We start from the raw sequence: 24587 nt of genomic DNA, 5'->3' as shown, positions 1-24587 counted from the left end.
CTGTGAGGTGCAGTCAAAAAAGTTTAAAAAAATCACCTCAGTTCAGTTCAGTCGCTCAGCCGTGTCCAACTCTGCGACGCCATGAATTGCGGCACGCCAGGCCTCCCTGTCCATCACTAACTCCCGGAGTTTACTCAAACTCATGTCCATCAAGTCGGTGATGCCATCCAGCTATCTCATCCTCTGTCGTCCCCTTCTCCTCCTGCCCCTAATCCTTCCCAGCATCAGGGTCTTTTCCAATGAGCCAACTCTTCGCATGAGGTGGCAGAAGTATTGTAGTTTCAGCTTCAATATCAGTCCTTCCAATGAACACCCAGGACTGATCTCCTTTAGGATGGACTGGTTGGATCTCCTTGCAGTCCAAGGGACTCTCAAGAGTCTTCTCCAACACCACAGTTCAAAAGCATCAGTTCTTCAGCGCTCAGCTTTCTTCACCGTCCAATTCTCACATCCATACACGACTACTGGAAAAACCATAGCCTTGACTAGACGGACCTTTGTTGACAAAGTAATGTCTTTGCTTTTTAATATGCTATCTAGGTTGGTCATAACTTTCCTTCCAAGGAGTAAGCGTCTTTTAATTTCATGGCTGCAATCACCATCTTCAGTGATTCTGGAGCCCAAAAAAATAAAGTCTGACACTGTTTCCACTGTTTCCCCATCTATTTGCCATGAAGTGATGGGACCAGATGCCATGATCTTGGTTTTCTGAATGTTGATCTTTAGGCCAACTTTTTCACTCTCCTCTCTCACTTTCATCAAGAGGCTTTTTAATTCCTCTTCACTTTCTGCCATAAGGGTGGTATCATCTGCATATCTGAGGTTATTGATATTTCTCCTGGCAATCTTGATGCCAGCTTGTATTTCTTCCAGCCCAGCATTTCACATGATGTACTCTGAATATAAGTTAAATAAGCAGGGTGACAATATACAGCCTTGACGTACTCCTTTTCCTATTTGGAACCAGTCTGTTGTTCCATGTCCAGTTCTAACTGTTGCTTCCTGACCTGCATACAGGTTTCTCAAGAGGCAGGTCAGGTGGTCTGGTATTCCCATCTCTTTTAGAATTTTCTACAGTTTATTGTGATCCACATAGTCAAAGGCTTTGGCATAGGCAATAAAGCAGAAATAGATGTTTTTCTGGAACTCTCTTGCTTTTTCAGTGATCCAACAGATGTTGACAATTTGATCTCTGGTATGACCTAAATCAAATCCCTTATGATTATACAGTGGAAGTGGCAAATAGATTAAAGGGACTAGATCTGATAGACAGAGTGCCTGATGAACTATGAACAGAGGTTCGTGACATTGTACAGGAGACAGGGATCAAGACCATCCCCATGGAAAAGAAATGCAAAAAAGCAAAATGGCTGTCTGGGGAGGCCTTACAAATAGCTGTGAAAAGAAGAGAAGTGAAAAGCAAAGGAGAAAAGGAAAGATGTTCCCATTTGAATGCAGAGTTCCAAAGAATAGCAAGGAGAGATAAGAGAGCCTTCCTCGGCGATCAATGCAATAAATAGAGGAAAACAACAGAATGGGAAAGACTAGAGATCTCTTCAAGAAAATTAGAGATACCAAGGGAACATTTCATGCGAAGATGGGCTCGATAAAGGACAGAAATGGTATGGACCTACCAGAAGCAGAAGATATTAAGAAGAGGTGGCAAGAATACACAGAAGAACTGTAAAAGAAGATCTTCATGACCCAGATAATCACGATGGTGTGATCACTCACCTAGAGCCAGACATCCTGGAATGTGAAGCAAGTGGGCCTTAGGAAGCATCACTATGAACAAAGCTAGTGGAGGTGATGGAATTACAGTTGAGCTATTTCAAATCTTGAAAGATGATGCTGTGAAAGTGCTGCACTCAATATGCCAGCAAATCTGGAAAACTCAGCAGTGGCCAAAGGACTGGAAAAGGTCAGTGTTCATCCCAATCCCAAAGAAAGGCAATGCCAAAGAATGCTCAAACTACCGCACAATTGCACTCATCTCACACACTAGTAAAGTAATGCTCAAAATTCTCCAAGCCAGGCTTCAGCAATACATGAACTGTGACCTTTCAGATGTTCAAGCTGGTTTGAGAAAAGGCAGAGGAACCAGAGATCAAAAAAAATCACCTAGGTGCTAGTAAAAAGATTCCAAGGACTTTCTCCTGGAAAGTTTGAATTCAGGAGGTCTGTAATTAAAACAAGCACCTGTGGGTGATTCAAAAAACAAAAAAAGGAAAGATGGACAGAAAAAAACACATTACAACGTGGTATTTTTAAGTGCTATGATCATGCCCTTTACTGGCTGTCATGGAAACCAAGAGGGAAGACTCTGAGTTCACCTGGTGGGTGCAGACCTGGGAAGGCTTGCGGGAGAATGGAGTGTCCTAGTTAATGAGAACAGCAAGCCCTGAAGCTGGGAGGCTGGAACCATTGAGCACAGTTGAGGAACAACAGGCCCCTGATAAGTGATCAAAGACAGCTGACCTCTGCTTTCTCAGCAATACAGTCTAAAGACAGCAGGAAAGGGAACCTTTGAAATGTTACCGTGAGTTTGTGGAGGAAAACTCTCTATAGGGACCAATCAACAAGGTGCTCTAAAAGAGGCAGAAGCACCACTCTGAAATTCTTTATTCCTTAAAATCCCCATCCCCCCTCCTTTTTGCACAAGTAGTTCCCTCTTCCTGGAAGACTCTCTCCTTCCTTTCCAATCCTACCTCTTAAAATGCTTTTTAGTTTAGCCACTGATCATTTACACTTCAGCCCACGATCACTTCTTCTTGTAAGGCTTCTCTGACTTCTGCCTGTCTTCCCTCCCTGGAAACTTTAGGAGATGCTCTCACTCTGTACAACTGCAGCCCCTCAGACTCCCTCTCCCACAGCTCCAGATATGGCTATGGTTGTCTATTGAGTGGTCTGTCTTCCCTTGCAGACAGTGCAGTGGTAAACTCAGGAGTTGTCTCTGCATTTTACAGCTGTGGCATCTGAGGCACAGTCAGGGCTCAGTTCCTCACCCATAAAATGGTAATAACAGTAGTATTTACTGTAGAGAGTTGTCATGAAGACTGGATGAGTTCACCTAGATGGGGCGTTTAGAACAGCGAGCCCTCACCAGGTGACCTCACACCTGTCTCCTGAGTTTCTTCTTGCAGTCTTTCCCTTTTCAGAAAATTCCATTCTTCCATGAATTGACCCCAAAACACTGAAGGCCTCCTGAACACCTCTCTTTTTCTCCTGTATGCGTGCATGCTAAGTCACTTCAGTCACGTCCTGACTCTTTGCAACATCATGGACTGTAGCCCGCCAGGCTCCTCTCTCCATGGGGATTCTCCAGGTAAGAATACTGGAGTGGGTTGCCATGCCCTTCTCCAGGGGATCCTCCCAACCCAGGGATCAAACCCATATCTCTTATGTCTCCTGCATTGGCAGGGAAGTTCTTTACCACTAGTGCCACCTGGGAAGCCCCTTTTTCTCGCATACTCCTCACTTAATCCATTAGCAAATCCTATCTCTCAGCTCCATTGTCAGACAAATATATTCTGAGTCCAGGCCCTTCTCACCACATTCTCTGCAACCACCCTGGCCTGTCCCCGCAGTGTTCTCACCTGGGTTATTGTGAAAGCCTCCTTGCTGGTCCTCCTGCTTTCGCCCTCCCTTCACTCAGTCCTCCATGGTGACAACATTGTTCCCTAAACCATTTCTCTGCTCAGATACTTTCTGTGGCTCCTGTGTCACCCAGAGTGAAAGCCAAAGACTTTACTGTGACCTATGATCCCATGACCTGCCTCTACCCACTGTCCTGACCACATCTATGACCACTGTCCCCTTGATCAGGTCACTCCAGTCACACAGGACATGGCTCTTTTTTTTTTTTAATTTATTTTTATTTATTATAACTTTAGTTCCAGGAGTTGGTGATAGACAGGGAAGCCTGGCATGCTAGAGTCCATAGGATCACAAAGAGTCAGACATGACTGAGCGACTGAACTGAACTGATTAAAACGTTTATTTTAATTGGAGATATAGTTGCTTTATAATGATGTGTTAGTTTCTGCTGTACAACGAAGTTAATCAACTATGTATACAAATATCCCTTCCCTTTTGGACCTTCCTCCCACTCCGCACCCACTTCCCACTCCTTTAGGTCACCAAAGAGCACTGAGCTGAGTTCCCTGTGCTACACAGCAGGTTCCCACTAGTTATCCATTTTACACATGGTGGTGTATATATCCCTGGAGAAGGAAATGGCAGCCCACTCCAGTATTCTTGCTGGGAGAATCCCATGGACAGAAGAGCCTGGCAGGCTGCAGCCCATGGGCTCACACAGAGTCAGACACAGCTGAGTGACTAACACTACTAGGTCCACTATAAATACTTGCTGAATGAACAAGTGAATGTTCTAGAAATTCCCAAGAAGGGTGTTGATAACAGGGAATGGGGATGAAGAAGCTGGAACATATGCCTGGAAACATGTACTGCATGGGCTGCATGTCTTCTGAGCCATGGTTTTCTCTAATCGTTTTTCTTTATGAGTATTTTATATGGTTTGCAGGACCACTTTAAAAAAGTATTTATTAATTCGGCTTTTCCAGGTCTTAGTTGCAGCATGCAGGACCTCTTAGTTGCGGCAACGTGGGATCAAGTTCCCTGATCAGAGATTGAAACCTGGGCTCCCTCACTGGGGATGCAGAGTCTTAGGCTCTAGACCACCAGGGAAGTCCCTGCAGGACCACTTTCAAGCAGTCCGCAGGATAGTTCTTGAACCTCAGTGATCATCAAAGCTACCCGCAGAGATTCTTATCTAACTGGGAATTTAATTTTGAGTGAACCCTTAGTTTCCTCATATGAAAAACAGGATTATAACTATAATCCCTCACTGGTGAGGATTAACTAAGATAACCTCTGTGAAGTGTCTCACAATTAGTCAATTTAGGTTCTGTTTGCTTCTCTTATTTTCTCTACAGTTTAGAGGTTCAATTCTTACAAACAAATCATATTCCGTGTTATCTTAAAGTTTAGCTTTGAGTTTATCTCCAGTCCAGATCTCTGAGTTCCAGATTTATTTTTCAAATATATTCTTAGCATCTTCACTTGGATATCTCATAGAGTCAGAAAACCCATCATAGCCAAAGCAATTCAAAATGATCTCCTTTAGACTTCCTCCTTCAGGTTCCCCCTCTCAGGGAGAAGGATAAGCTCAAGCCAGAAAATGGGGAGTGATTTTTGGATACTTTTCTCTCCTTCACCTTTCACACACAGTCAAAAATCAAGCCATTGCAGTTCTAACCCTCATTTATTTCTTTGATCCACTGCCTCCTAGTTCCCATTGCCTACAAACTGGTCTTCACACCTCCTCTGTGGCTGCTTTCTTATTCGTGCTCCACACTGCAGCCAGAAATGTCTTCCATAAATACAAATTTGATCATGTCCAGATGGATTCTTTCCAACTCTTCAGTGGCTTCCTTTTGTCTTTTGGAATAAATAAAGTCCTCATCGTGGCACTCAAGGCTCCTGCTGTCCTCTCCTGCAGTATTAGCCATCTCACTCCAGCCACAGTGGTCCCTCCTCAAGACCTCCACAGGTGGAACCCCTTCCTACCAAAGGGCCTTCAAACCTGCAGTTTCCAGACTCCACTCCCCACCCCACCCCCTTCCCTTTGTTGCCAGGCCTCCTACTCCTTATTCTTCAAGGCTCAGATTAGATGTCACTTCTTCAAAGGGCTCTTTCTTAGCCTCTAGAACAGACGGGTCCCTTTGTTACACGCTTTCATAACTCCCAGGCTTTTTTCTAGCGATCATCACAGCCGTGATTACTACATATCCTCAATTCTAAGTCACTTGCTTCATATTTAGAGTTGCCAGCCATCAGGTAGAAGATGAAGTTGTAATATAATGTTGTTGCCTGCATTGGGACCTAACTTTTTAGAAAGGGGTATCCCTTCACCAGCTTCCACCTTGAGCTATTTTCAGGGTTGAGATTTAAATTTGGATTCCAACTTGAAGCTTAAAATAACTAAATATATATATAAACTAAAATAAACTAAAATAACTAAATATATATATATACATATATGTATACATATACATATATGTATATATATGTATATATATATATATACTCCATGTTGTGGCATACAGAATGAGAGGCACTGCATGAGGAGAAAGTTGCTACATGCTGACTAGTGAAATTGAGGGCAATGGAAACTATTAGCTCCCAGGAAAAAAACGTTGGTAGAATTTTCTAAACCGGCAGAGGGTGGTATATCCTATGTATGCTTTGTGCAGAAATCTTGAGACTACAGGACCCAGAGGAGGTATGTATCTTTTTGGAACTTTTACTTCTAGCAAGCTTTCAACAACAACAATGACAAAAGCTTTCAAGAGCAGTTCATTACCTCGGGGTGATATGCAATTCAAAACCTTGAGAACAAAAACCATTTGAAAATGCAGTGGAAACACTGTTTTTCCACTTCCTTGCAATTATACTTTCACTCCTAACAGATGTTTAGGGGTGAAGAACACTTGCATGTTCAGTTCAGTCGCTCAGTTGTATCTGACTCTTTGCGACCCCATGGACTGCAGCACCCCAGGCTTCCCTGTCCTTAAACTTGCATGGGCCTTTATGAAAAGCATTACCTCAGATGACCAAGACTGATACTGAAGTACCCTTCATCCTGAAGGTGAAGGTCAAAACTCTCATGGCAGAGACTTCCCTGGTGGTCCAGTGGCTAAGATTCCACACTCCCAATGCAGGGGGCCCAGGTTTGATCCGTGGTCAGTAAGCTAGATCCTACATACTGCAACTAAGAGTTTACATGCTGCAACTAAAAAAAAAAAGATGGAGCGTGCCTCAAGAAAAAAATAAGTGGATAAATATACTCTCTGATCTCTCTTGGCACCTGAAAATCTGCTACTAAATCATTGGAGTGGCTTAAGATTTGGTGGAAGCTTTGACTTGAGGAAGTGTCATTTGCTGGATAATTTTTAAAAGGGCAGTCTCTCTCTTAGAAGAGCCTGAGGCCAGAAACCTTTGTTCTGGTCACTGGAATACCTCCAGGGCTTCACCCATTACCTGCAAAAGATGCTCGAATGATAGTTGTTAAATAAAGTAAATGAATTCTTGGCTTTACTTTGCAAACTCTAGCTTACTTTTTTACATAGATTTAAAAACAAGCATGAGCAAGTTTGAAAAGTCTGGCATTCCAGCCACCTCCACTAGGCCCATGCACTTTGTTTTGAACACCACTCTCCCACTGCTGGGACCTGCCCTAAAATCTCATCATCCCATTTGGGGGCCAATCCCCTTCTCTCCTACCTAGGGTCAAACTTGGACCATTCTGCGCAGTTTAAATCCCAGTCTGCGCGAGAGAAGAAAACACGAAGCCAGCCAACTAGGAGGCTCCCGGCTTGAGAATAGAAGTCATGAGTCATAAATTTGAGCGTTAGGACCAAGGAGCAGCCAGAGATGTGGATGTGGGGCGGTGGGGGCAGTAGGGTGATGGGGATGGAGTGGGCTGGCGAACAAGGAAGGCCACAGCCCTTCTCTGCTGAGTAGGCTCCCATGAAAATTCCCCTTTTGCTCTGCTCGATCAGGTTCCCGGAGCGCGTCGGTCAGGGTGCAGCCAAGGGTCCAGGACTGGGCGGCGCTGGCGTTGCAGGTCGCCACCCCCGCGGCCACATCATCAGGTTCTCGCTTCCCCTCGGGCTCAGGCGCCGCTGCGCGTGCGCGAGGCGGCCGCGCGGGGGCGGGGTGGGCGGCCGGTAGCCAGCGGGCCGCGGGCGCCGGCTCCGGGGCTGTCAGCTCCGGGCCGGGACGGCGCGAGGAGGCGCGCGAGAGGAAGGAGCCGCGGGCGGTGGGCAGCCGCCTCAGCCGCCGCCCAGGGGGACTCGGTTAATTCCCCTTCCGTTCCTCTGGTGCCGGTGCCTCGGTCGCGTCTGAGGAGGCGAGGTCCCTCTGCTTGCACCGCGCTCCCGAACAGGTGATATGGAGGGAAAGTCTCGGCTTTGGCCACGGCGCGGGGTTCGGGCGCATCCCAGGTACTGGAGGGAGGTGCGGCGGCGACGGGCTCGAGACCCGCGGCCAGGAGGCGGGGAGGCCCGGGGCAGGGAGAGCGGCGGGGCCGGCCTGAACCTCCGTATCCCCTCCGGGCCCGCGGGCAGCGCCCGAGCCCGGCCCGCCGCGGCTGCCCCGCCTTGGGCGGGAGGGCTGGCCGGCCCTGGGCGCCCGCCGCGGAGCCGGGCAGCCGCGGTGGGTCGTCCCCGGCCCTGACACTGGACCAGACGGCGGGTGGGGGCTGAGTGATGGGTGAAGGCGAGCAGGATGGGGACTCTGCGAGGCGGACTGGGGCACACCCCAGATCCACGGCTTCAGGGCTCCCAGTTGCTCCGTGTTCTTTCATTTCTCTCTTTATATATGTGAAATATAGCTCAATTAAAAAAACCCCAAACGTTGATTTTTAGAAAGAGATTACGTATATGCATGTAATACACTTGTAGGTACTTTACATGTGTAGTAATTTCTTTCCGTAAATGAACAATTTTTTTAAAAAAATTGAGATATACTTCACACACCGTAAAATTCATCCTTTTCAAGCACGGTCTAGTATTTTCACCAAGTTTTGCAGCTATCACCACTGCACAGAACATTTTCATCACCCCAGAATGAAACCCTGTACCATTATCAGTCACTCATTCCCTCTTATCCCACCCCCTGGCAACCACTAATCTTTCTGTCTCTGAGGATTTGACTGTTGTGGAAATTTCGTATAAATGGACTTTATGTGACTTTTAGTGTCTGGCTTCCTTCACATAGCATAATGTTTTCAAGGTTTATCCACGTGTGGAATGCATCGATGCTTAACTCTTTTTTATGGCTGGATAATAGTTCGTTGTATGAGTATACCACATTATCACAGTTTACTGGTTTTCAGCTAATGGACATTAAGGATGTTTCTAGTTTTTGGTCATTGTAAATAATGCTGCTATAAACATTTGTGTACAAGTTTTTAGGTGGACATATGACTTCCATTGTTTTGGGTCTATATATTTAACTTTTAAGAAACTGTGAAACTTTTCCAGAGTATCTGCACCATTTTACATTCTCATCAGTGTATGAGGGTTCCAATTTCTCCACATTCTCACCACTTGTTATTGACTATTTACTAGTTTTTATTATAGACATTCTAGTGGGAATAAAGTAGTGTTAATTTGCATTTTTTATGGCTAAATATGTTGTGTGTCTTTTCATTTGCTTGTTGGCCACTTACATATCTGCTTTGGAGAAATGTCTGTTCATATCTTTTGCCCATATCTTAATTGGGTTATTTGTCTTTTTATTGTTGAATTATATGTTAAAAATTCTAGGTTTGGGGGCTAGCACTGCCTGAAAAACCAAACTCAATACCAAGCAACATAATGCTTGTACTTGGGGGAGGTGAATAAATGCTATGTAAGGCTTTCTGAATACCCTGTCATTTCTTGGGAATCTTACTGACCCTTTACCCTTTCTGGAATTTTGAGAAAAGCCACAAAAAGTGTGTTCATGACCAAAGGCAAAGGAGACCACACCCAGTTAGCATTTTCATATATTCTATGCTCCGCTTGAAAAGTTCCTGATATCACTTTAATTTCAAGTAATTTATTTTGGTGGCTAGCTAAACAAACTAATAAAAAATAGCAAACACTAATTCCTCAATTAAAATTTCATATATCTCTCAGGCAAAGTGGAAGATCTTATTATCCTAAGTTTGTCTAATCTTTATCATAGCTCTATTCTTATTTGGGTGGCAAATAAACATTTTTCATGGTGCTGAAGTTAAGAACCACTTGGAGCTGAATGAACGCTACTTTGCCTATTTTTGTGGTTTTTTCTGAGTGCACACAAATTCAATCTCAGGCTTAGATCTTTCTTACAAAAACCCCTGAAAAAGATATGATTTTGCCTCCCAGGAATTCAAGTCATATTCTTTTACTCTAATAAAAAGTCATATTCTTTTACTCTGTTCTAAAGTATACTACCAAATTTCAGAAACATTATGGAAAATAAAATTAAAGATTTTCAAGTGGAATTAATGGGTAAACAACCTATTCAAAGTGTGTGAAGAGCCATCCATCCTGTTCTTCAACTACTGAACTTTAAACAATGGAAATGTTATTTAACCCCGTTATGCCTCGTTGACCTCATTAGTAGAGTGAGGCAATAATTGCAATATATAACCTGAGTGAATGTTTTTGTTTTACCTAAAGGAATGATTATAAAATATACTTAAAGTGTAACCTATCCAATCTAATGTTGATTGTCATTGACTTATCCAATCAATGAGTAAGTATCCTGTAGCTATAGATGCTTTCCCAAGTTGGCTTTCTCTGTCCTCTTGGGTTTTTAGTGTCACTTAAGGACTGAAAGTTGGGGAAAATGTGGGAGCAACTTTGGGGACATGATCTTTGGGAAAGCTGGTCAGAGCAGACCTGACTCCTTTAGGGGAAATTTTTAGGCACTGCTCATCTTTTCTCTGAAATTACTGTGGTTAGATTTCTATAGCTTAAAAATGTATGTGTGTATAAAATAAAACATATATGTATCTCTGGTGGTGGTGGTTTAGTCACTAAGTCATGTCCAACTCTTGTGACACCATGGACTGTAGCCTGCCAGGCTCCTCTGTCCATGGGATTTCCCAGGCAAGAATACTGGAGTGGGTTGCCATTGCCTTCTCCAGGAAATCTTCCCGACCCAGGGATTGAACCTTCATTGCAGGCAGATTCTTTACTGCTAAGCCACCAGAGAAGCCCAGATGTATTTCTAGGAGGGTTTAAAAGCTAGGGCTGTCAGTTATTTTATCTTAATGTGAATGGATTTAGTCAGATTGCTTTCCTGCTGATCAGCTGAACTGAGAAAGTGGGAGTTTTGGTGTGAAGAGGGAGAGGAGAGGTTAGTGGTATGGGCTCAAGGAACATTTTGGAGGTTTGAGAAACATTTGCTTATTTCTAGAAGTGTGTGTGTTGAAAATGAAGATCTTCGGGCAGCATAAGGTGATTTGGAAGATGAGAAAAGAGAAGCAAGAATGAGAATTTTGAAGCGAAAGTTGTAGTATACAAAGATAGATTCAACTTGTTTAGACATTTTTGCCCAAGAAAAATTCGAAAGGAGAAGTGGGAGAAACCTTAACTTTCATGCCATTCCCTTCCCTTCCATCCCACCTTGCTCCTGTGTGTTACTGTTCTCCTGGGACCCAGAAATCAGACTGGATGACTGTTGTTACTATTCCTGATTACATCTCTTCTGTCTCCAGATTGTGCAGATTGAGATCAGATTCATGAAGCCAGATAAGAATTATAGTACTATTAAAATACAGTTTAATTTTTCATTTCTGGTAAAGCTGGTTTGGAGAGTTTAGCTTAGACTCATATTTACTCTGTTCCTTCTTGCTTTATCTGCCCAGATGATTGTCTAACACCTAAAAAACTGTGGGTCTCCCCTGCAGGTACAGAAAGCTCTGTCTCAGAAAGATTTCCTCATAGGAATTGGAAGGGAAAGGAAAACTTTCTCTTCTTGAAGAACCAGTCAGAGCTCAGGGGTGGGGCCTGACTGGAATATTGACCTTTATTCTTTTTTTTTTTTCATTTATTATTTTTTTATTGGAGTATAATTGCTTTACAATGTTGTATTAGTTTCTGCTGTACAACAAAGTGAATCAGCTATACGAATACATATATCGCCTCCCTCTTGAATCTTCCTCCCCCATCCCCATCCCAACCCTCTAGGTTATCACAGATCTGAGCTCCCTGTGCTATACAGCAGCTTCCCACTAGCTATCTAATCTCATCTCAGCCATTAGCTAAGTCACTTTGCTCTAAAGAATGAAGTGAAGTCGCTCAGTCATGTCCGACTCTTTGTGACTTTGTGACCCCATGGACTGTAGCCTATCATGCTCCTCCGTCCATGGGATTTTCCAGGCAAGAGTACTGGAGTGGGTAGCCATTTCCTTCTCCAGAGGATCTTCCCGACCCAGGGATTAAACCTGGGTCTACCACATTGTAGGCAGGCTCTTTACCGGATGAGCCACCAGGAAAGTCCACTTTGCTCTAGGAGGAACTAACTGATAAAGTAGGGAGAAAGCAAAGTGTCCCTTTAATCCTGTTTTCTCCTACTTAGAGAAGTGAAAGTTCTATTGTCCTGGCAGAGAGGGAAATAAGCAGCTGTCCTCTCATCAGTTAAGTGTGTGTGTGGGTAATAGTATTTTGCAGGCTAGCTTAGGAGCCTAATCACCATTTATACAATTGGAACTGAACATATGTTTTCCTTGGAACTAGCTAAACCTCATAACAGTTTTTAAGTGGGTGTTCATTTCATCATGTGGTTAAATATTAATATATAGATTATTCAAGTCCATTTCCTCACTTGTTTTACTCCTCAAACATTGATTGAGGGCCTAATCTGTAGCAGGCACTGGGTATGGCTCTCAGGATTCAGCAATGAACTAGAATGGATCCTGATGCTCATGGGATTTACATCTTAGAAAGACAGGCCATGTACAATTACAGTAAAGCTTAATGAACAATAGAAAGCATAGAGTATTAGGAACACAGAAGACAGAGAACTAATCTAAGAGGGTCAGGGAAGTGATGTTTACGAGCTCAGGTCACAAAGTAGAATAGGAAGTTGCCAGAAAAAAGGAAAGAATGAGGATGAGCAAGAATGTTTCAGGCAGAAAGAATGCATGGAAAGGCCTAGAAGAGAGAGAGAGAGTGTGCATGCGTGCTAAGTTGCTTCAGTTGTGTCTGAGTCTTTGCGACCCCGTGGACTATAAAACCCCACGAGGCTACTCTGTCCATGGGATTCTCCAGGCAAGAATACTGGAGTGGGTTGCCATGCCCTCCTCCAGGGGATCTTCCTGGCCCAGGGATCGAACCCACGTCTCCTGCATTTCCTACATTGGCAGGTGGGTTCTTTACCACTAGTGCCACCTGGGAAGCTTGAGAGAGAGTGTGGTATATGCTAAAGTAGTATTTTTCAAACTTTGGTACCTAAGCGCTGACCAGGAGATTATAAAATCAGTTTAGTGGTTGTGACCTGCATGTTTTTAAAAAGAAATAAAATAAAAAATAAATGTGTCATATATTGATACTTTACTAAATGACAGTGTATAAAAGTTTGAAAATCCCTGCAATAGAGGAAACAAGTGCAGTGTGACCACAACCCAAGATCTTGGGTAGGTGGGGATGATGATGCAAGATTTAGTTACCCTTTTCAAGATTTTCTTTTCAAGATTTTGAATTTCTCTTACAGGTAATGAGAAGCCATCCAAAAGTTTTAGTCAGCGCCTGAATAGATTAATATTTTCTAAGGATCCCTTTGAATACCTAGGTTTCCTTTATTCAAACATAAACTCCACCTTCCTTGGCCTTGACAGGTATTCCAAAATCTGGTTCCAGTCTCTTTCTTCTAAAGCATATTTCTGTTTTTGATATTGGAACTTCTCATTTCATAAAGATTTGTGGTTTACAAACATGCCTTTGCACCAAGAAAGAGAGACCCATGAGAGCAGATCTTTCTTCTGTTTTGTTCACACAGAAGCCTAGTGCCCTGTGCCCAGCAGGGACTAAGCAAATCTTTGCTGGTAGAGTCTGAATACCCTTATATTAGAGCTGTCACATAGTAGTAGAAATGACCTTGATATTTCTAACCATCCTTGCTTTTGGAACTTTTATATATTAGTAGGAATGACCTTGATGTGTAGCAATACTTGCTTTTGGAAAAAAGAAAAAGGGTTTATTAGAAATTCTTTTTGCCCAGTTGGAAACCTTAGTGATAGAACCCCATTCACTTATTTAAAAGATGATTTAGCAAAAAGTACTCTTATGTTATATTAAAACAGTAATAGAGATAAGAAAAAGAACAACACACTTTCTGACTTTGGGGTTTCACCTTGCAAGGAGTACAGAGCATTAACCAGTTGTTCACAGGCAGAGGCAATCCAGCAACCATTTATATTTTGTTTGAACAGACAGGCGTTCTCTGAGCCCTCACCAAAAGGTAGTTTTATAAAGATGGCTGGGAACAAGAGAATAAATTAGGTCAAGATGTATCAATCATAGGAGCTTAATGGAGAGGCAACACAAAATAGATTTTGATCTTAGAAGTAAAAATAGAACATCCTTATACCCCATAGAACTTCCAAATAAGAATTTAATGATGTTAGTTTGTTGCCAGAGAATGATTGTACTGTCACAGTACTGTGACTTCACAGAATTAGATTGTGAAACCCAACTGTGAAGAAAGATTCTTTCAGTGTGTGGTTTTGATAAGTGGCAACAGAAGTTATGAAAAATTCATGAAAGGTAGAGCGCTTTCAAGTTCTATTTCAGATTTCTCTTTAATACATTTTTCGAGATGTGGAAACTTTGCTGATTAGTTTGATAAATTAGATTTTATCTATCTTAAACATGAATGCTAGAATCAAAATCTTGCTACTGTAGAATGGCTTTTAAAAAATACCCTTTGAATTTTATATTTTTTTATGTTCTAGAGAGTCTTATTTTAAGCCATGTATTGTAGAACTTAGATGGAAACCATTAACTTGTATAAATTTATCCTGAGCAAATCATTCTAAATATGGGAAAGTCTTATGCACAGAGATGTTCATTTTCATTGCGATGTAATTTAGTTAAAAAAATATCCTGCAATTATAAGGAGGTGATTCATTAAAATGTAGCAATCCACTTGAAGAAATTGAGCCATTAAAAAAATGCTTTTTTTAGAGCAATGGTGTCTTATTTATTTTTAAAGTCTAAAAAGTAAAAAGTGCTCAATATAAACAACAGTTCAAATAGTATAAAAATATGCAAGATTTAAAAAGTGAAAATAATACTTCAAGTCCCTCCTTATCATGTTCCCCCAACCTAGGCCAACCCAGAGGTCAGTGCTCTGAGCCCTTTGGCATCTGTGCTTCCAGATATTTTTCTAACCGAGGTTTTTTCAGATTGTGGTCCAAGGAGGGCCTTTGGAGTCTTCTCAAGTCAGATAAGGTGGGGACTGGGTAGGGCTTCAGAGTACCTGTTTTCTATCAATATAGTGGGGTTTCACGTCGGGTTTAATTTAAACACAGAATTCTCCTGCATTAAAATAAATGTTTAAAAACAAATTGGCCTAATTCAGAAAAGGAAATCCTAACCCCCGGAAAGAAATTCCACGTCTTCTCCAGTTTACCGTTTTTGCTGCTTGGTGATGTGGATCCTCTGCTCTGACCTGCCTGTTCATTTCCCCAGGAGTTGTCTGTCAGGTTACCAGTCACCTTGTTAGAATGCACTTTCCCCTCTTTTTTCCCATCTCTCTAACTCTTACTTGTTATTTAGGGTTCAACCCATCATTGTTTCATTCGTTCCTTTTAACATTTTTAGTGGACACCACCTACATAATACTGAATGGGGCTTCCCTGGTGGCTCAGTGATAGAGAATCTGCCTGCCAATGCAGGCGACACAGGTTGATCCCTGAGTCGGGGAAGATCCCCTGGAGGAGGAAATGGCCACCCACTCCAGTAATTCTTGCCTGAAAAATCCCATGGACAGTAGAGCCTGGCGGGCTACAGTCCATGGTGTTGCAGAAGAGTCAGACATGACTTGGTGACTAAACAACAACGAGTGGGGAATATACAGAATTTCGTATCAAGAGCTCACAGACTAGTAAAAGGCAACTGAACTTCATATAAGTGAGTGAAATTCCTGTAAAGCAAGAGCATTTGAGGGGCAGATATTAAAGATATGAATAGTCTCTTTTACACTATCTTATATGGCACTTTTAGGTGTCTGACTCTTTGCGACCCTATGGACTATAGCCAACCAGATTCCTCTGTCCATGGAATTCTCCAGGCAAGAACACTTGAGTGGGTTGCCATTTCCTTCTCCAGTGACACTTATAAAATGGTCAATTTATGGTATGATTACATTTCTGGATCTTCAGTAAGTAACTGCTCGTTTATTAAGACAAGATAATGTACTTGTGAATTAGGGAGTGAGACATGGGAAGGAGCTGTTTCCATTCCTGAGCCATCAGTTGTGTTCAGAGAGAGCTTGAATCCAGTTTAATCCATCCAGTGCTGGACATGAGTGGACTTGGGAGGGGGCATTGGAGGCCTTGGTTCTGTATTCCTCATCTCCGACCACTCCCACTGCTGTGCGGGGGGTGCCTGTCATTTCTTCATTATCGTTAGCTGGTTTGAAAGTTGTGAATTTGAGTCCTGTGTCTTTATTTATTTTTTTAAATATTTATGTATTTATTTATTGTTGGCTATGCTGGGGCTTCATTGCTGTGCAGGCTTTCTCTAGTTGCAGAGAGAGGAGGATACTCTCTTGTTGCAGAGCACAGGCTCTTGGTGCACAGGTTTCAATAGTTGCGTCATGTGGGCTGCAGAGCACAGGCTCAGTAGTTGTCGCCCATGGGCTTAATTGCTTCTCAGCATGTGGAATCTTCCCGAATCAGGGATTGAACCCATGTCTCCTGCATTGGCAGGTGGAGTCTTTAGCACTGAGCCACCAGGGAAGCCTACTGTGTCTTTACTTTACTTTATAACTTGGGCATATTACTTAACCTCTCTGAGACTCAGTTTCCTGAGCTATAGTGTATGAACATGTCTATCTCCTAGGTTTTCAGGAAAGATTACACAAGTACATACCAACGAAGTCTCTTCTTTTTGCTTTCAGTGGTTTTGTTGTCTTAGCAGAAGGTCCCCAACCTTTTTGGCACCAGGGACTGGTTTTGTGGAAGACAGTTTTTCCACGGATCGGGGAGGAGTGGGGGTATTTTCGGGATGATTCAAGTGCATTACATTTATTGTGCGTTTTATTTCTATTATTACTAGATCAGCTCCACTCAGATTATCAGGTATTAGATCCCAGAGGTTGGGGACCCCTGTTCTAAAGAATGAGTGATTGTTGTCCTTTCTTTGGGGTTTAAGTTTTTAAATATTTTGTAGGACATATGGATTAGACTTTAGTTCTTTTTTTTTTTTCCTGGCCATTCCATATGTCTTTCAGGATCTTAGTTCCCGGACCAGGGATTGAACCTGTGCCCCTTGCACTGGAAGCATGAAGTTCTAACCACTGAACCGCCAGGGAAGTCCCTGACTAGTTCAAGAGTGGTTTTTTGATAAGCTGTTCATATTCCTGGTAAGGTACAAATAAACAATATAGGAAGGTAATAAGCCCAACATTTAGTGGACAAATAAATCTTTTTCATTATTAGCCAGTGTATTCTCCTGGGATTTTAAGCAGACTGTCGTATCTATGATCAAGAAAGCAAAATTAACAGGTAGTACCAGAGTCCAAAGCCTGGCCTACTTGCTTCATTCTTTTTTGTTTGTTTGTTTGTTTGTTTTACTTGCTTCATTCTATGTGCTGCTTTCCTCTGTCTTTTACATAACAAACAAAGAATTTTTATGGTAACATTCTAGTACTCTTGGAAAAAGAAAAGTCGGAAAATTCTTGTCTGTTATTTCTGGATTGTGGGTTTCAGAATAACCGCAGGCAAACTCATGATGGATTCTTTGTAATATTTCTTGCTCTGGTTGAGCAGACTTAGTTCTCTAATCTAGAATAAACCTTACAGTGATGGCTTAAGGTTGTTTGTTTTATTTGTAAATTATAAAAATGTTACTTAGATATCTTTTTAGAAGTAAAAAAGTACATCAGATGTGATATTTAAATTTAACAACAGTATTCGAGCTACTTCCTATTCCAAGTTTCATTTTCTTTTTTTCTTTTAGGAGATTGTGGTTTCCCGAAGACCTGTGTTGTTCAATATCTATAATATGTACCATTTGGTCTCTGTATATGCTAATCATTATAGATATATAATATTTTGTAGCATGCTGGCAGTTTAATGAAAAGTAGGATGAGGACAGTGTAAAAAATGTAAATATTAAACTTCAGTTGACTTTTTAGAGAAAGTTGGAACAAAACAGTTGATCTGAAAATTACAAGGCAGGGGTTTAATATAGCAATGTGTAACTAGTATATTCCTTATTATGGGGAGAAAGAGGTAGAAAGTTAGGTTATGAGCCCTTTTTAAGAAGTGTAGAGTAATAATGATGAGTAATGATGATGATAACTAGCTAATATTTATTGAAGACTCAATACACTGTTCTAAGCATGTTACATGTAGTAAGTTACTTAATCTTCACAGTAACCTGTGGAGGAGATATTTTTTTCTTGAAGAAACTGAGGAACAGAGGCATAAGTCCCATAGCTAGTGAAGGTCAGAATTTAAGCCAAACCGGGGTTTCCCTGGTGGCTCAGTGGTAAAGAATCCTCCTGCAATGCAGGACATGTGGGTTCAATGCCTGCCTGGGTGGGGAAGATCCCCTGGAGGAAGAAATGGCAACCCACTTCAGTATTCTTGCCTGGGAAATCCCATGGACAGAGAAGCCTAGTGGGCTACAGTCCAGGGGGTCGAAAAAGAGACACCACTTATCGACTAAACAACAACAACAACGTTTGACTTTGGAGGCCAACCTCTTAGCTCCTGTCAGTATCCTTAGTGTGTTGACACTTCTTCACATTTAATTTTTTGCAAGCAAATTATCTCTCTTAATTGAAGTGTGAAGATTTGCTGAATAAGTCACTTGAAATTTCCCCATAAAAACACTCAATGCAAATCATGTTATCAGTTTATTCATCTAATGAAAGCATGGCAGATAGGAAGCTTTGTACAGTTTCAAACATGGCATAAAGCATTTTCCAGTGATTCCACGTGAATAATACAGCTTTGAACAAGCAGTTAATATTCTCCCTTTCAAAATGTGTTAGACTGAAATCTGTGTACTCAAGTCTGAGATTTTGATTATGCATAGATTTTATCATCTGAGTTTGAACTTATATTGTTCCTTGGAAAAAAGCCTATTCTTTCCTCAATCTCTGGGGGCAGTGCTTAATAGACAGTCTTGCTTCCCTGGTGACTCAGATGGTGAAGGATGTGCCTGCAATGCAGGAGACCTGGGTTTGATTCCTGGGTCAGGAAGATCCTCTGGAGAAGGACATGGCAAGCCACTCTGGTATTCTTGCCTGGAGAATCCCCGTGGACAGAGGAGCCTGGCAGGCTACAGTCCATGGGGTCGCAAAGAGTCAGACACAACTGAGCAACTAAGCACACACACGAGCGTGTGTTTGAGCATTAGTGAGGGGGTACCAAAAGACACCAAAACATTTAAATAATGTCTTGTGATTTTTTCAGTTTTATGTGTGTAAATATATATATCTCAGATTATTTTCCATTATAGGTTATTACAAGATATTGAATCTAGTTTCCTGTGCTAAATAGTAGATCCTTGTGGCTTATCTGTGTTATGTATGGTTTGTATCTGTTAATCTCATGCTTCTAATTTATCACTTCCCCTCCCCCCCTCCCCCTTTGGTAACCATGTGCTTGTCTTCTATGATTGTGAGTCTGTTTCTGTTTTGTTTATAGATTCATTTGTATTATTTTTTAAGATTCCGCCTATAGTGATATCATATGTTTGCTTTTCTCTGACTTACTTCACTCAGGATAATAATCTCTAGGTCCATCCATGTTGCTGCAAATGGCATTATTTCTTTCTTTTTATTACATTCATCATTGAATAATACCCATTAATCTGTCAGAGAACATTTAGGTTGCTTCTATGTCTTGGCTATTGTAAATAGTGCTGCTATGAACACTGAGCTGAGTTAGAATTGTCATATTTTCTGGATATTATGCCCAGGAGTGAGATTGCTAGATCATATGGTAACTCTATTTTTAGTTCTTTTCAATGAACCTCCATATTATTTTCCATAGTGACTGCACCAATTTACATTCCCCCAAAAAACAACAAAACACTGTAGGAGGGTTCGCTTTTCTGCACACCCTCTTCAGCATTTATTATTTTTGGACTTTTTGATGGTGGCCATTCTGACCAGGATGAAATACTTCATCGTGGTTTTGATTTGCATCTCTCTAATATGTTGTTGCCTGTTGGCCATCTGTTAATGTTTTGTAGTCTTTAAAGAAACAATGAGATGGTCTTTCTAGGAAAAGTCAACCTTGTTATGACTCTTACTTTGTTTGGAGTTATTATCATTTTGAATTATTGAGAGAATGTCCATTTTGAATTATATGTGATGGATCATGGGAGAGACACACCATGGACTTGGTGCCACCCTGGCCTTGCCTTGGAGCTTGGTGGGGTAGATGCAGTTATGTATTGACGATCATCTAACAATATAAAATATAAATGAAATCACTTCTATGAATACAGGAGAATATTAGTTTTCTGGAAGCTGTTTAGGATGTATTAATGAATGAAGACTGTTGCCTTTTAGTCGTGTTCCTGTTGGGAAACTGTGGAGGGGGATAAAGTAGGAAAAATAAATTTTAGAGCCCCTGGGAGTTTTAGAAGAGGAAATTATAAGTAGCTGTTAAAAATAACTTTGTAGAATACTGATAAGAAAGTCTTTTGATATTTTACAAAATGCAAAAGCAGGATGCCAAACAGTGTGTATAATATGCGTGTATTTTTGATTTAAACATATATGTATATATAGAAAAAATATAGCAAAGTTATCATATATACTATTACATCATCAGTGATTATCTCTGGATGGTGGGTTTCTAAAATAAACAATTCTTGTTTGTCCTTTGGGCTACTTCTACACCCCTCCCCTTTTTTTTTTAGAATTTAACACATATTCTGTGAAAAAGAGAATAGTAAAAGAGAGCTCTGTGCCAGTGGACATCAGAAACACCATTTCAAATGAGCTGAGAAGGAAAGGTAGTCAGGTTATTTTAACTACCTGAGGATAGTTTTAGTTTGAACTTCAAGTTGGACTTAAAGCCTTTGGGCTCCTTTTTTTTTTTGTAAGTGGTATTTGAACAAGAAAGTATGCAGCCCTGACCAAAGGGTAGAGACATGGTTTCAGAGAGTAAAGATACTGAAAGAGTTAGATCATTCTTTGAGGTTGATGCCAAAATAGTTGACTAATGTAACACCGTGTACCTGTGGTTCACCTTTTCCGCGTAGTCTCTTGCCATGAGTTTGTGTGCTTGAGTGGACTTCACAGCACCATGTACCAGGGAGCAATATTGAGGGAAAGTCCAGTTTGGGAACGTTGAAGATTGGCTTCATCTTCTTGGGTGATGCCATGGTGAACGTGTCCCAGTGAGGGAAGGTGAGGAAGACCTGGCTCCATGTGGGGGCTGTCCTGTCTCATCACCTAGTGGAAGGCGGAGTAATTTAGTGTGGCCTGCTCGTCCAGATGTAGTGTGCCACCTCACCTCTGGGATAGGGGAGGGAACCAGGGTCCCTAGAGGAATGGAAGGGCTCTGAGTAAATACTGGGAATGCAATCACCATGAAAATGATGGGGCACTCTTGGTCTTCAAAGAAAGAAAAATGTTAACCTTGCCGTGGCATATCATGTTTCCCTTTGCCTTTTCTTAGAAGATTTTTGCTTTGACACATGATTATCTTTTCTGTACGTTACAATTCTGGAAGCTTTTATATTCAGCTTTCAGTTTAATTATGCAAAGAATAAAGTGTATCTTTTAAGTTGTCTGCAGAAGTGTGTCTGGATTTTTCAAACTGAATTCTCTTTAAGAGTATAAGGATGTTATAAGGCTAAAATATGGAAGTATACTCTAGAGAGTTCTGAATAATAATTTCTCCTCATTTGAAATGCTGGAGTTCATCTTATCCTATTATGTTGCCTAGTATCTATATTTAAATATTTCAGATTTATAAATACCAGAGAAAACCAGTAAGGAAATGTATTATTTATGTTTTATTTTCATGTACACTACCTTTTACACAAAGGTGTTGAGTCACTTTATAAAACAGCTACAAGAAGTATTGGTTTTTAAAAAAAAGTTATGAAGCCAGTACAAGAGAAAATAAAGCTTCAAGAATGTAACATTAAGGTGAATAAATTGATCATAAATTTGAGTTTCAGATGTGGCTGTAAGTTTCTTGTTGCTGAAGTAAAGGAAAAGGGTGGCTCAATCTTTGTTTTGTTTTGCTTTTTGGCCATGTGGCTTGTGGGATCCTAGTTCTTCAACCAGGAGACCAGGGATTGAACCTGGCACCCTGCAGTGGAAGCTGGGAGTCCTAACCACTGGATCACCACGGAAGTCTCAAGGGTGGCTGTCTTTATTAAAGAAAAAGAAAAATGCCAGTTTTCTGTAGCAAGACTTTCTGTAGTGTAATTTTTAAGTAAAGTTTTATGTGATTTTCTCTAGGGTAATTGATAAGGTGATGCTCTTAGCAATGTGTGCTCAGTTACTCAGTCATGTCCGATTCTTTGCGACCCCATAACTGTAGCCTACCAAGCTCCTCTGTCCATGGGATGTTCCAGGCAAGAATACTGGAGCGAGTTGTCATTTCCTACTGTAGTTGATCTTCCTACCCAGGGACTGAACCTGCATTGCCTGCTTTGGCAGGCGGATTGTTTACCACTGAGCTACCTTCCAAGCCTGATCTTAGCAACAGTTTGCAGGAAATTAATGAATGTCAATTGCGAGTTAATTGCAAGAGCGTCATTAATTGGTAGTTTGTTTTTTAAATAAGATACATGTAAGAAATGTTTTAAAGTGGGAGAAATATCCTTTTTTTGTTGTTTAAAAGCAGTTTCTCCACTTCAAAACAGATTTCTGTGCTGTAACTCCTTTGTTATTTGACCATTAACTGAAGTATTTCAAACAGTAGTACTGATATTTCTGATTATTGTCTACTACCTGTATTGTTGTTGTTAAGTCCGACTCTTTGAGACCCCCCTGTGGACTACAGCATGCCAGGCTTCCCTGTCCTTCACTATCTCTCAGAGTTTGCTCAAACTCTTGTCCATTGAGTCAGTGATGCCATCCAACCATCTCATCCTCTGCTGCCCCCTTCTTGTCCTCCCCTCAATCTTTTCCAGAATCAGGGTCTTTTCCATTGAGTTGGCTCTTCAAATTAGAGCTTCAGCTTCAGCATCAGTTCTTCCAGTGAATATTCAGCATTGATTTCCTTTAGGATTGACTGGTTTGATCTCTGTGCTGTCCAAGGGACTCTCAAGAGTCTTTTCCAGCACCACAACTCAAAAGCATCAATTCTTTGGTGCTCAGCCTTGTTTATGGTCCAGCTCTCACGTCAATACATGACTAATGAGAAACCATAGCTTTGACTATACGGATGTTTGTTGGCAAAGTGATGTTTCTGCTTTTTAAAACACTGTCTAGGTTTGTCATAGCTTTTCTTCCAAGGAGCAAGTGTCTTTCATGGCTGCAGTCACCATATTATAAAAATATTTATGTATTGTTATTAATCTAACCAAAATATCTAGTAAAATGATTTGTTTTTCACTTTTCAGTTGGTTAGGTAGGGCCTAAATATAATCTAACTCTTGGCACTTGGTAGAATAGACTCTTTTGTTTATGCAATACACTTTGTTCTTTGGATGCACACTCTATTTATTCTGTCAACATTTTCTCAATAAGCAGAAATGGTTCAACTGTGGATTTTGTTTTAGTTGATTCATTGGCTTGTCTTTGATGTATCCTTCTTCCAAATAAAGCATTCTTTTAAAAGTGACTTTTTTTAAAAGTGGGATTGAGGGTTGTGATTCTGAAAACAAAATCGGTTGTCTGGGTCTCGTTTCCTTCGAAAAATTATTTGAGGTGTATTGAGGATTTATTATACCCACTGATTGTTTCTCTGGACTCAAATTCTTTACAAATGTTTAGCTGTCTTTTAGGCCTGTAGAAACTTAGACTGTTACTTTTTTCTATCTGTGGGTAGCCTTAGAATGACTGATTGTTTTATGGAATCAGCTAGCTTTTGGATAGCAGGAGCTGAATCATTCCCATGATTTCTCAAGCTTTTGTGTTTGTTACAGACTATCAGGACCGCCAGATCAATAAAGTTTGACATCACTACCTATTACATAAATGAAACCTGTGTGAATGCTTGAATTCACTTTAAGTAGACAGTTTCCAGTTTAAATCCAAAAAATCTTTTTTTTTTTTTTAGGAGCTAACTATGTGCATTTGAGCCAAAACAAAAAAGGAGTTGGGGAGAGATACTTCATTCTACTTTAGAGGTGAGCCTTTTCATCAGGGAGGACAGTATTTGTGAGGTAGAATGTTTTATATTTCAATTTCCAAGTACTTTAAATGCCCTGAACATTGATAGAAATTGTGAGATAAGATAACGTGGATTGCTGTTGTTTGGACCAGTTTGAGACTTAAACCACATGGAGTTTGTGGGATGGTTACTGACTGGATGCACCTTTGTTGTTTATAATCATTGCCTTGGGGGTGTTCCTTTTCCTTGGTTAACTACAGGAAATGGGCAAAAAAAAAAATCCATACTTTTTTTTTCCTAGTTGTGTGGTTCCCTGCATAGGTTGTGCCTGACTTTTTGCAGCACCATGGACTGGAGCACGCCAGGCTTCGATGTCCTTCACTGTCTCCCAGAGTTTGCTCCAACTCTGTCCATTGAGTCAGTGACGCCATCCAACCATTTCATCCTCTGTCATCCCCTTCTCCTTCCGCCTTCAGTCTTTCCCAACATCTGGGTCTTTTCCAGTGAGTCAGTTCTTTGCATCAGGTGGCCAAAG

General features: G+C 41.2%; 1 protein-coding gene across 15 annotated transcripts in view; it reads left to right on the top strand.

Annotated features, from left to right (window-relative positions):
• The window catches only part of SLC41A2 (solute carrier family 41 member 2), a 156861-nt gene that overhangs the window by 17939 nt on the left and 114335 nt on the right, over window positions 1-24587 (top strand). For 2 of the 15 annotated variants that reach the window (XR_014083500.1, XM_081595663.1), the window contains exons 1-2: window positions 7724-7969; window positions 23999-24068. The exons of 2 other annotated variants lie outside the window; for them this stretch is intronic. The gene's annotated coding sequence lies outside the window, so the exon portion shown is untranslated. Of the gene's footprint in view, window positions 1-7723; window positions 8028-14276; window positions 14328-23998; window positions 24069-24587 lie in introns of those variants that run through there. 11 more of the 15 variants (XR_014083503.1, XM_081595669.1, XR_014083502.1 and 8 more) reach the window with 6 other exon arrangements.

The sequence above is a fragment of the Giraffa tippelskirchi genome, chromosome 4 (genome assembly GCF_054371585.1).
Source record: "Giraffa tippelskirchi isolate mGirTip1 chromosome 4, T2T-mGirTip1v1.2.pri, whole genome shotgun sequence".
Classification (NCBI taxonomy): domain Eukaryota; kingdom Metazoa; phylum Chordata; class Mammalia; order Artiodactyla; family Giraffidae; genus Giraffa; species Giraffa tippelskirchi.
The sequence above is the reverse complement of the archived record's forward strand: the minus strand, read 5'-3'. Positions and strand labels throughout refer to the sequence as shown.